This window comes from Hyposmocoma kahamanoa, unplaced genomic scaffold, assembly GCF_003589595.1.
Source record: "Hyposmocoma kahamanoa isolate Upper Pololo Valley unplaced genomic scaffold, ASM358959v1 78, whole genome shotgun sequence".
NCBI classification, from domain to species: domain Eukaryota; kingdom Metazoa; phylum Arthropoda; class Insecta; order Lepidoptera; family Cosmopterigidae; genus Hyposmocoma; species Hyposmocoma kahamanoa.
In genome coordinates, this window is record NW_020653945.1 from 15,343,204 (window position 1) to 15,356,522 (window position 13,319).

A 13,319-nucleotide genomic window follows, 5' to 3' on the forward strand; every position below is an offset into this window, starting at 1 on the left:
TCCACTTTTCATCACATGTTACAATTCGATCCAATATTCCTTCATTTCTGTACCGGTTCAACAAGGCAACACAAGTTTCAACACGCGTTTCTTTCTGCAGATCAGTCAAATCATGAGGCACCCATTTTTCGTATTTTTTTATTTTATTGATTTGACGCAAGTGAGTCAATATTGTGGGTAAGGTAACGTTAAACCATGCCGCTAATTCCTGGGTAGTTTGACTAGGATCGGCTTCCACTATCTCTCTTAATTCATCGTTATTCACCTGTGTGGGCGGTCTTCCTCGTGGCTCGTTCTTTAAGTCGAAATTTCCATCACGAAAGCGTTTAAACCAAAATCGCACGGTGCGTTCATTAGTAGACCCCTCTCCAAACGCAGCATTGATATTGCGGGCTGTTTCTGCCGCGTTAGTTCCGCGTCGGAACTCGTATTCAAAAATCACTCGAATTTTCGCAGTATCCATCTTTCTTGTCTAAATTGAATAACAAAAACAATTGAAAGTCGATATTCAAATGTTTCAAATTTAAAAAAAAAATCACAGAAACCATTTGAAAAAAGTTTCATTCGAAAACCTCAAACCATGAAGATTCTATGAAAATTCAAAGAACCTATTGCAATAAAACGGCAATTTCATACTTTAACCCCTAATATAGTTGTAGTAAAAATAAATCGTTAAAAAATTAAATTGCAGAGGCTTCAAGTATTTAAATCCTTTTTGCTTTTTTTTATAATATCAACCTGTGTTCTATTTTTGTGTTGTTTCCAATACTGTGATTTATTTATGAGATTCAAAAAATAAGTGCCTGTTCTTAAAAATCTTTCACTACATCTTCTACGTTGTAGAATTATTTTGACTATTATAACGTTATAGAATTACATTTGACACGGGAAAGTAATAATTTTCATAACACATCCATCAACAACACGTTTGACAAAAAATTCATCTACACAGAAATGACTTTCAGCTTTTCACGACGTTTCTGGAAAAACGAGAGCGACGACACGTGTGTTGCCTGTAGGCTAAATATCATGGATTCTGTCCTCTGCTCAAAATTATTCACGAGTTTAGTCATCCCAGGCTGTGGCAGCTTATGCCAATCCTTACATCCAAACATCTGTCGAAAGCTATCATTTGATACAATGTCGTAATACACGTTGGAACCACTAACTTTGTTTATCACTACGAGAACAATCCGGTTCAGTGATTCAAATGTTCCCTTTGGTATTGAATAATATCCTATTTGCATATTTTCAAATATATAGTCACTTGTATTGTTGAAATGACACCTTAAATCTGAATAAAGAACACACGCGAGTGTGGCGGCTCATTGGCATCGAAGATATAATGTCTATTACACTCTAATATCGCATGTCTGTTAATCATGTTTACAGCTGAGTATATACCATCTATTCACATAGTAATTAATAAAGACATTATTAGGTATTTTAATATCGCAGTCAATAGAAACGTTGCCAGGTGCAAAACAAAAAAAATTCTCGGACATGTTTAATATTACATATTATAGGAGTTAGCTATGACTTTGAGACCCGAAACGTTGGTTTGTTTGAAAAAACAAATATATGCGATTAGGATCCGAAAAACACATTTTCATTTCGTAAGTTTAATTACGTTCTGTGGGTTAAGGAGAATCTTCACCACATAACCACATAGTGCTTCAAGCGACTCTCTTGGATTATTAAAAATCGTCAAATTCCCTTTGACATAAAGGGATTTGCTTGATCAAATCAGCATTAAATTAAACCTTATGCAACCCTTGAATCCAATTTAACATTTTCGCAGATAGCAGCATACTCACTCTGTATGAATAATTTATGCCCACATAAATTACGAAAATATTCCTTTCCTCAGAATATAATACACAACAAACATTATTATAATATATTCTAGTTTAACTGCTATGTTTATGTATAGTTAAATAAGCAACATTCGTTTTAGTTTTTGTACAACCTTTGTCAATAAGTTCAAAGACATAAGTTGAGTAAAAAAATTAAATTAAGAATCAAGTACAATGAGTAAATATTTTAATCTTAACGAAAAGGTCGAATGGCATATAATTCGCGAAACTATTGCGATTAATGTATTAATTTAATGCCCGTCTATTGTTGCGTATACTACATCACCGATATATTTTTCGCTTCCAGGAGGAATCGAAAAATATATCATATAATCAACCAAAGTCACCGATTTCCCACACCTTGACGTAATTTACTACTATTAGAGAATTCCATTGAAAAAACTTAATCGCATCGAGTGCAAGACACCATATGGCCGCTGTGGCCATCAACCATGTCCAAAGACATAAATGGGCACGTTGTCGTCACAGTTGGAATGCCAGTGCGTGCGCGGCGGGGCAGCCTTGCCGCGCGGGAGGAGAGCCTCCCGCGCAGCCTGTGCCTCCATTATACTTCGCAATCCTCGCCGCCGAGGCCTCCCGTGCGCCCGCGCATGTTCGCGCTCTACAAGTAAACGCATATTTTACGAACTCATTGTATACAAAAAACTACGAAAACATTCAACGAACAAGTGGAATTGAAGTGAAGTGACATAAGGAGAACTAGTGATGTATTATTAGAGCCATGTAAACAAGGTAAACAGTGACGGTTGCATCTTGAAATTTCTGCAGGAATATTGGACAAGGGCATTTGCGTGAAGGCAGTTCTGCCGTCAATCGTAAGAAATATCGATCTCATTAATTGTATATTTTTGAAAAGTAAAGGGTAAGGTTTAAGTAGGCAAACGTATTTTTGTAACAGGTGGTTTTATTGAATGAATTGCCTAAGGTTTCGACCGGTTTGTCGCTTGCATAATAGTACAAATATTGGGTTGCGTGCCAGTAGAGACTGTCCAGTATTTCGGAGATTTTTCCGAGAAATGACCAGTTTTTGTGATGATTGGTGACAGATAGTGAGCTGCTCTACAGGATGACATCATCTCGTGATATGTTCGCACTCCACCCACAGTACACGTGTAACTTAATGGTGTTAAATTATAGTGTTTGCGATACGCTAATGTAAAATCACAATAAATCACACCTAACATTACTTACAATACGTGTTACAACATGTTCCTATGGGTGACACTTTGATAATACCGTGGATAATACCGTACGTCAATAATAAATAGAACATTTACATATTTTACAAGCAAAGAAACAGTATTATAAATATATTCTACGCTTATTATTAAATATTTAAGAAATTACGAATTGTTATGATATTGGCAAAATAAAAAACATTAACTCTACCAAGGACGTAACTAATAAATATTGATTATGTTTCATTATTATTTATATGACTTAGGTGTTTTTAGCTCATAATGATACTCCTTAGTATCTTGAAGTATTTTTGGATAGATCACTCACTTTCAGAAAAAGCTGTGTAAATGTCCAAACAGGTCATTACCTTATACATATCATTATTATTATCGCATGCTCGTTATGAAGTTCCACCGTTCCACCTATGCAAGATTAGTGGATACCATCTTAAATGTGATCTGTTGGACTCCTTGTCTTAAGCCGATCAAGGCAAAATTGGTTGCTAACTGCCTGTTTAGCTATAGTTCATAATAGCTACATCTATATTCTACATCCTACATACGATCAAAGTCAAAGTCAAGTGATGTTTATTTCATAGGCAAGCAAATTGCACTTGAAATCGTCATATCGGTTAAACTCTACTGCGCGTTCGTAAGTCAGATTCCCATAAGAAGAATTAGTAAGAAACTGTCGGGGTAAATAAATAAACTTTTTCTTTAAACTTTTAACTCTTTGTAAATAAACATTTATTTATCATTTCCAATAATAATAATATCGAACACACTCAATATATCCCCGCACTTATGGAAACCCTGTGTCGCAAGTGCCATGGACACACACATAGGCAACTACAATTACACCAAAACGCACGAGAGAAATAAATGTAGGCCATACAAATATTTCTCCCGGCCCGGGAATTGAACCTGGGGATTCTGCGTGACAGTCCGTCATGGTAACTATTAGGCCACGGAGGCAGCACGGCGGCAATCATTTACAATATTTATTATAAATATCATAGACCGAGTCTACCTGCAGGAGCTAAACGAATCACTACCACGGATTTTTATCATCCAAGTACGCAGAAGCTGTAATATAAACTTTGATATAGAGTTATTGTTTCGATATAGTTTTAAACGTCGCAAATGGCAAATTTTGAATATCAACCGGAATCTTATTATAGAAGCTTGTACATTGCCCCTTAAATGAATTTGACTGTCAAGAATAGTTAGTTCATTTTTATTCCTTATATTAATGTTATATTTGTCTCTATCCTCCTTCCACCATACTTTGTAACATAAAATACATTTTCATAAATGTACTGTGATGCTGTTGTAACAATGCTAATTTCTTTCAAATTCTCTCTTTAAAGAATCATTGCACAACACAGGTGCAACCACAGAACGACCTTGTCACTCCGTGATGAACTAGCCCTGGGAGACAGGAATGTATGCAACAGTAAATTATGCAGCACTAAATCGAAAGACCCAAGATTTTCCAAATTAACCAACCTGATAAGAAAGAAATCGAAAACACGTAAGAAACTAAAATCAGCAAAAGTTAAATTTACACAAGGACATGGTAGAGATGGCCGTACAAGTGGAAGATCTAGAGTTAGATCTTCAATTGCGAACTAAAGACCTACTTTCTACGCAGAAAAAACTAGAAAAACTTTCAGCTGCAACTAATGAGCTTTTAAAGCTGGGTACTGAGTATAGAGAACTTACTCAAGTCCTTCTTCAGAATGAGCTTAGTGAAACAAATGATCCAGTAGAAATAAATCAGACTCCATCCCCACCACCCACATCATCAACGCAACCAGCACGGGCATCGTATGCCAGCGTTGCTGCAGGAAAACGTGTCTGCTCCACTACAACAGTTGAAGTTCGACATAGTCAACGGTCAACCAAGACTATTAGAACTCCTACCAGGTCATCCAGAAGAACGGTAGTTTTTTCTGATAAAATAGGCGTAGGACTAGGCCACCACCTAAGTAACCACTTAAAACAAAGGGTAGTCAACTATTGCTATCCAGGAGCTACTTTTAGTCAAATTGTTACACTGTTAAGTGGTTGCAACTTTGATAAATATACAACAGTGATTCTTATAATAGGTGATAGTAATAACATTAGTAAAAAAGAAGTAAATAGTAGCATTGACGTGTTCTTGAGAATTCATGAGAAGTGTGGGTGTAAATTCATACTAAGTGCATTCCCTTACTGCTCTAACTTAGGCATCGCTCGTAATAAGTATATACATAACATAAATTCGCACATTCATAATTTGACTTGCCGTCATAGTGACGTTATATTTTGTTTTGACATTAATAAGTTCGTAAGGAACTTCAAACTTTTTGAGGATAATTTACTTTTACCCATAAGGTATCTGAGACATATAGCTAGTTTGCTATCTTTTAATATTAAGGACGCTGTTATAGAAAATGTAACACAGTCCCACGACAATGCTCCTACTTTAAGTAGCAACAGTATACTTTCTACTAACCGTAATTTAAACTAAAAAACACGACAACAGTTAAGTTTAATCGTTTCCATGTAGTACATCAAAATATTCAATGCTTTTCTGGCGAAACATTAGAAATAAGTCTTTTTTTGCACGATATTTCCGTTGACGTGTTTTGTGTTACAGAACACTGGGTGAAAGACTACGAAGCAATTAACAACATAGAAAATTATGTAATAGTCAGTTCGTTCATAAGAAAGAGTTTAAGTAGAGGCGGATCCATGATTATTATTAAACGTAACTTAAAATTTAAAGAGCGTAAGGATATCACAGATCTTTCTACTGAACGAACTATTGAGATTTCATGTGTGGAATTGGATCAGTTTGTTGTCTTATGTGTATACAGGCTCCCCTCTGCTAATTTTAACGAGTTTGAATTAATTATGGAAGACAGTTTAAAGCGGATTTTTCCAACCAAAAAAAACGTAGTAATATGTGGAGATTTCAATGTAAACCTGTTGGAAAACTGTTCTACTTCTGTAAGACTTATTAATTTATTTAAAAGTTTTAACTTGATTAATCTTTTCTTAGAACCAACTCGCATCACTGCCTCCTCTTCTACTTGCATTGATAACATCTTTTGTAACACAGACGCAGTGTCTAAATCAATAATAAATTGCTTAAGATCAGACCATAGTTGCCAATTGGCTTCTTTTAATTGTAAAATGAGCAAGAAGGTAGACCAATTTCTCTGCAGACCGATTACCACAGAACGAATCATTAGATTTCAAAATAATATCGGCAATAGTTTAAATTCCCTACCACATATACCGGAGGTTCCAAATACTTTATATAGCACGATATTTGGTTTAATTAAAAATGAATTTGATAATATATTTAAATCGAAAACATTAACTTTCCATAGAGAGCCTAAATTCAACGACTGGGCAACAGTAGGTATTCATAAGAATAGGTCTCGTTTGTATGAGCTATATGCTATGAAAACTTATAATACTAATTCCAATTTCATAGAATATGTTAGAATTTATTCAAAAATATTTAAAAAAGTATGTGTAGCTGCTAAGGTTAAGTTTCACAGCGACAAAATTAGACAATCGATAAATAAATCTAAAACTACTTGGAGCATAATAAATAAAGAGTCAGGCAGGATTTATATAACACGATAGAGATATAGCTTTAGAATTAGACAGTAAACTTATAAAAACTAAAGATAAATACAGAATCATTAAATTCCTCCCCTTCACTTGCTATTGCTATACTTGTCTCGTCATATCTCAACGGTAGAATTCAGAAAGTAGATATAAATGGTGTGACTTCTTTGGGTTCTCCGGTAAAAATGGGCGTTCCGCAGGGCTCAATACTTGGGCCTTTCTTATTTCTGATTTATATTAATGATCTGCCATTCTTTGTTAAGGACCATTGCGAAATAGTGTTGTTTGCTGATGACACATCCTTGATTTTTAAAACAGACAGACATGACATTAACTATGACCATATTAATGATACCCTCTCTAAGGTAGTTTATTGGTTTCATGCTAACCATTTATTGCTTAATGCCAAGAAGACAAAATGTGTTAAATTTGAATTACCTAACGTAAAATCGACTAGTCCAAGCATAGAAATAAACGGAGAAAAGTTAGACTTTGTTAATAAAGCAGTCTTCTTGGGAGTGACCTTAGATAGTAAACTTCAATGGTTTCCACATATATCTTCCCTGGCCAGCAGATTAAGCTCCACTGCATACGCAGTCCGCAGAATACGTGATCTTACCGATGTTAGTACTGCTAGACTAGTTTACTTTAGTTACTTCCATAGTATAATGTCCTACGGGATTCTCATGTGGGGTGACGCGGCAGATATTCAAACTATATTTGTATTGCAAAAACGAACGATTCGTTCTGTGTACCGTCTAGGCTCTCGGGTTTCTCTCAGAGAAAAGTTTAAGGAGACTGGTATCATGACTGTGGCATCACAGTACATTTACTCAAATATTTTATATGCCCGTAAAATATACATAATTTCAATAAGAAAGAAGATATCCATAATATTAACCTTAGAGCTAAATCGAAACTCATGGTACCACGATTTCGTTCCATACCACGATTTCGTTTAACCAACAACAAAACAAAAGGTAAACAACTCTTTTATGGGGAACTGTATACGTTTTTACAATAAGATTCCGGAGCATATATTAAGTTTATCATTTCCTAAGTTTAAAAATTACATTAAAAATATTTTGATCGGAAAATCATATTACAAAATTGAAGACTACGTGTTAGATAAAGATGTATGGAAAGACGACATGGCTCCAGAATCCACACAAATTTGATTCAAAGTGTATTCCATAGCATTTAAGTTTATTTGAAAAGAGCAATCCCTAGAGTTTCTTGCTCGTTCTTCTCAGGGAGGTCAGCGTAGTGAGCGAGCAGTAGCTTAAATGTGACGATTTCAAGTGTAAATTAATTTTACCTATGGAATAAATAATCTTTGACTTTAACTTTGAGAACATTAAATACAGTAGAAGTGGTTAGTTAGCGTCCAACACGTGCCAACATTAGGTCTCGAAGGACCTACTTGAACTCGTTAGTATTTTGTATTATCGGTAGATAAGTTTATTTATTTATTTTATTTTATTTTAATAAATTTTCAGTTTTCTGTTTATCGATTTGATTCAGACATTAAATACATATTTTTCCGTCTGGCTTAATGCGAATCCGGGCCCTTATTCTATTATTACTTATTCTATATTATTCCTTGCTAAAAAATACCTATTCATTCACATTCTATGTTCGTTCATCCCTGTAAATAAGAATACGCGAATAGGTTCTCTGTCCTTAAATTTAACAGTGCTTTTTAAACAATAATCTGAAAAGGTTGTGTAAACCGCCAATAGGGAGCAATAATAATAGATTACTCGGTTCACGTGAATTTATTGTATAAAGTAAAGGAGAAGGGGACAAAGGCTGTAAAAATAAAAATAGTATAAAACAACAAGTACAATATTAATAAATACTCCCTACTTAAATACTATGAAACATGTATGAGATAGTACTTACCCCGAACGGGCCGTATTTTTTACAAATATTAGTTGGTTACTTGATTTTAAAGATACGAGTATTAGATAGGTTGCATGATTTAAATCGGAAAGTGGTAAACGGATCAAAATTAATGGTGAAGACGAGCAGGAGTGCTCGCTTCAGACATTAAGTAGAGAGTGACAACGGAACGAAACAAAGTGAGAATGACGAGGCAAAAGAATTAAAGAACGATTAAAATTTTAAAAATAAGTGGCCAGGAACAAAACCAAACTTGATAAAAAGGCGGGACGACGATGGAGAAGGTGGCATCGTCACAAGCCTGTGATGAAAACAATGTCTTTCGTTAGAACATATTTATACAATCCAGAACAACACTTAAAAACCCTAACATCACAATGGGAGCAAAATAGGCTGGGTTTCCACCCCTATGTAGTGGATATTCCAAGGATTAGCACTAAGCGTTTCGCTTCCACGTTTATATGGCGAACGGCTAAGGATTTTCAGAACGCTATAACTTAGGCCCTTACAAGGAGAGTGAATAGACATTATTTAGGTGTGCTTGCTACATAGTCGACCTTATCGTCTCTTTCCACCTGGTAAGATGGAGGTCAAATGAAAAGTATTTTTTATTTAAAAAAATATATATCCTGAAAAACGGCGACAATTTTGTTTGCAACGTTTGTTTATGTTGTATAAGCAATAAAAAATTACCAACGTACGTTGAGACTTTATGTGTAGTATACGTTTGTGTGTACATACGTTTCTACACGGTTGGGTCGCCACATTATTGGACGCAACGATGCACGAGCGACGTCGTTAGAAGCTTGTTAAAAATAAAATTATACTATAAATTTAATATTCCTCTATTCTGACTCATTTATGTACCGTATGTACGGGCCTATTTAATTTCTTCTTATTATAAGCTGCTATATTTTTTTAGAAATTATTTTATTAATTTGAAATGGAGTTTCTCAATTCGATTGTACTTTTTGCGTATGTTATAAATCGATACCTATCACGTAAGTTGTTGTAAGTCAAAATACCATTTTTATATTTTTAACCTAAATATATTTATATGTATATTATAGGTTCCATATTTAAAAGTAAGGAAATCACTTTGTGTTATGTTTACTTTTAAACATGGAACCTATAATATATTTAAAAAAAGCAGAAAAAGGATAAAATTAGTAACATAATTTAAGTTAAACAGCAAAAAATGATATTTTGACTTACAACAACTTACGTGGTAGGTATCGAAATATTTGTGAACCGATTTCAATGATTCTTTTATGTTGAAAATAGGCCCGCTACTGAGGTACCGCAGTAGTAGACCCATTCAATTGAAAAAAATATTCGGGCTCTAAGGGTGGTAAATTAAGGGATGAATTGGATTTATTGGATTTTATCCACTTTCCATCAATCGATTTTTTTTATAATACCAAGTGACAGGACGAACAAGTCGTGCGCCTGGTGGCAAGCGACATAGTTGCAGTGCCACTCAAAGCTTTCAAACTGCGCCTGTCACCCTGAGACATAAGTGGATTATGTCTCATATGCCTGTGTGCCTGTAATTTCAACAGCAAAACCTACCCTTCAAAACCGGAACGCAGTAATGCGATGCGATTTCAATAAAACTTATCAATTGGATGTAATTCCACAAACTTTTGAGGTCGGTTTATTTTTAAAGTTATAACTATTACAAAGTTACCTTTTGTCGACGATAAAAACAAATTCATTAACTGCCTCCGAGGCCGAACGGTTACCATGCTGGCCTGACACGCAGAGGTGTCAGGTTTGATTCCCGGACCGGGAGAAATATTTGTATGGCATACATTTGTTTCTCTAGTGAGTTTGGGTGTAATTTGTGATTGTCTATGTGTGTATCCATGGCACCTGCGACACAGGGTTTCCCTAGTGCGGGGCTATGTTGAGTTTGTGCGTTAGTATATTATATTATTATTATATTCATATGTGACAGTTAGACGTAGTTAAGCAAAAAGGATCCAATCCACAAAATTATCAAAAAATTAGTTATATGTATCAAACGGTTCCTAAAGTCTAACCTATTAGATCAGCAAAAAGATCCAACATATAAACATGAATAAATATCTCTGGAGTTACATGACATTGACAAGAGTGAGAAACACTTTTCAACTTCAAACTGCAATATCTCGAGTGACTGGATGTGCATTGGATCCTTTTTAACTACGTCCCGTTGTTGTTATATCTTTTCCACGACTCGAATAAGTATTTTTCACACATGCAGTTCCTAAATCGAATTTCAAGGTGTGCAAAATTGCTACTCACCATAAAAACTTGCAGCAAATTTTCTCCTAAGTCGCTAACCTCTAGAACTGTTTTTGACACAATGTCCATTGATATATGGTGTTCAAATGCTCGCGACTACACTGGATGCAGCCATGACGTTTGCGCTGAAAAATTACTAGCAGTCTGGGTTCGAAGCGCAGACTCAGTTTATTCTTAGATTTCATATTTCATCTTTGTTGAATTTATTTTAAGCGTGTCACGGTAGCTTAGCCAGCTTGTCATTATGAAAAATCTTTACTACCGATAGCGGGCGAGTGGTTTAAGAGTTCACACGGAGAGAAGTTTAAGAGAACACACGGATACTTTTAGCAGCTATGCGAACGCGCGTTCGTGTAACGCGCAATTGCATTGCTACATTTGCGATTTTAGGCGATTGCGTCGATGCAAACGCGTGACGGCAGCGATAGAAACGCGCGATTGCATCGATACAAACGTGCGATTGCATCGTGTTTGCATCGCGTGCGTGTGTAAAGACAGACGATTAGCGACTGCACCACGTTTGCATCGCTGCTAAAAGTCACCGTATGTAATCGCTCTTAGATATAATATGGTATTATCCAAATATATTCAGGGTTTTCAAGACTTTTGCAAAGAGCATTTTGCAGTATTGATGTGTTTTATGAACGAAGATCAGGAGAAAGATACTTACGTAATATAAAACAGATAAATATACGGCAAATGAATTTACTTCCAAACCTGTTAAAAAATATATTAAGTACGAAAAGAATGCATTGAAATACATATTAAATGCAAACAATAACAAAAACAGAGACAAGTTAAAGACAAAGAATGGTACTACAACAAGATGTCACTAAAATTAATTTAAGTGACGGTGCAACACGTTTCGTTATTATTCATCCAATTTGCGATAAAACTTTCATGAGTTGTTGTTCCCACGCTTGCAAAAGTTTCTGAAGTATTTGATCCCACTACTTGGCACGGATCTCTTCCTCAAGAGAGGGTTAAGGCCGTCTTTTACAAAGCTAAAAGACAAACTTTCTTCTGTCAGTGCCATTGCAATTGTTTTTGATAAATACAATATCTACAACTTCTTTGTACACAAAAACAGACCTCAAAAGTTTGTGGAATTACATGTGTTTGCTAAGTTTTATTGAAATCAGTTAGCGAAACGTTAGTGGATTTCAATAAACCGGTTGCATCTCCTAATTTGCCACATTTAGAGGTGGAATATTTTCTTGAAATTTGAATGGGACCACTATTGAGGTACCCCCTTTCCAACGGAAAATAACCACGAAATCGCGTCACAAATGTCGGAGTAATCGCGTAACATACACAAAACAAAACACAGTCGAATTGAAACCTCCTTTTCTGTGACGAACGTGCAAATTGTCACATAGACAAATTATATTTAACAGAAATACTAAACAAATTATTTGCGGAAAGTGCTTGGAACCCCACACTTATTACAAATTACAAGATAAAGCGATAGCAATAAAAAAAATTACAGCAGTCATTATTCCGCAACAGTATCCGTCTCACGCACTTCACTTACATTTATGATCTTCCCACGATAATATCATTTTAGCGGTTGTAAAGTTTTTATGTCACTAAAAGAACTACTATTCGACTAAAAATGAAAGACTACACAGATCGGTAGCAGTGATAATAATGTTAATTAGATTCCTTACCTATTTCTGCCATCAAGTAATAATGTGAGCATTACTGAGTTCCGGTTTTGTAGGGTAAGGGTGTTTGTAAAATTACAGGCACATGGGACTAGTCAACTTATATCTCATGGTAACGTGCGCAATGGCAGTGCCACCTAAGATCTTTGTGATTTAATGTTGGCGCTGCAAATGTTTTACGAGTGGGAGCCTGAGATTTGTAACACAGGTCTAGTTGCGTAGTATGGACTCGAGTCTCTCGCTTGAGGCATTAGGTGGTGAAACTACAGTCACATGGGACTTTTCAACTTATGTCTCAGGGTGATGGGCACAGAGGCAGAGCACCTCAGATCTTTGCGATTTAAAGCTCTGAGTGGCACTGCAACTGTTATGGAGAGGCGTAAATATTCAATCTGTAATTACACAACCTTCCTTTTGTGAGAGTGAATAAATATCTTTGTTATACATATGTTTGTAATAGTGCCGTGTCCCTTACCGCCAGGAACACGACTTGTTCGTACCGTTACTTGGTATGATAATAAAAAGATTCGTATTCTTCGAATGAATTCGAAACATATCGTAATCACGTATTCGTACACTTTTATAATTTAATGCAATGCAACATCCGGTCGGGTGAGTGCCTGGAGATCCGTCTCACAGGTTAATTCCTAGTATGGACTCCAGCCCTTAATGTAAACTACTGCAATGTAAATGAAAGCCTTGTAAAGGGAAAATAAAGTTTATTATTGTTCACTATCAAAAACATACCTATACAGGGTGTAATCGTTAAGTGT

At 35.5% G+C, this 13,319-nt stretch overlaps 1 protein-coding gene across 1 annotated transcript in view; it reads left to right on the top strand.

Moving 5' to 3' along the window:
• Positions 1–2,442: 2,442 nt before the first annotated feature.
• LOC113233342 (filamin-A) overlaps positions 2,443–13,319 on the top strand; it is a 120,102-nt gene continuing 109,225 nt past the window's right edge. The window contains 1 exon segment of the mRNA XM_026468446.1: positions 2,443–2,692. The gene's annotated coding sequence lies outside the window, so the exon portion shown is untranslated.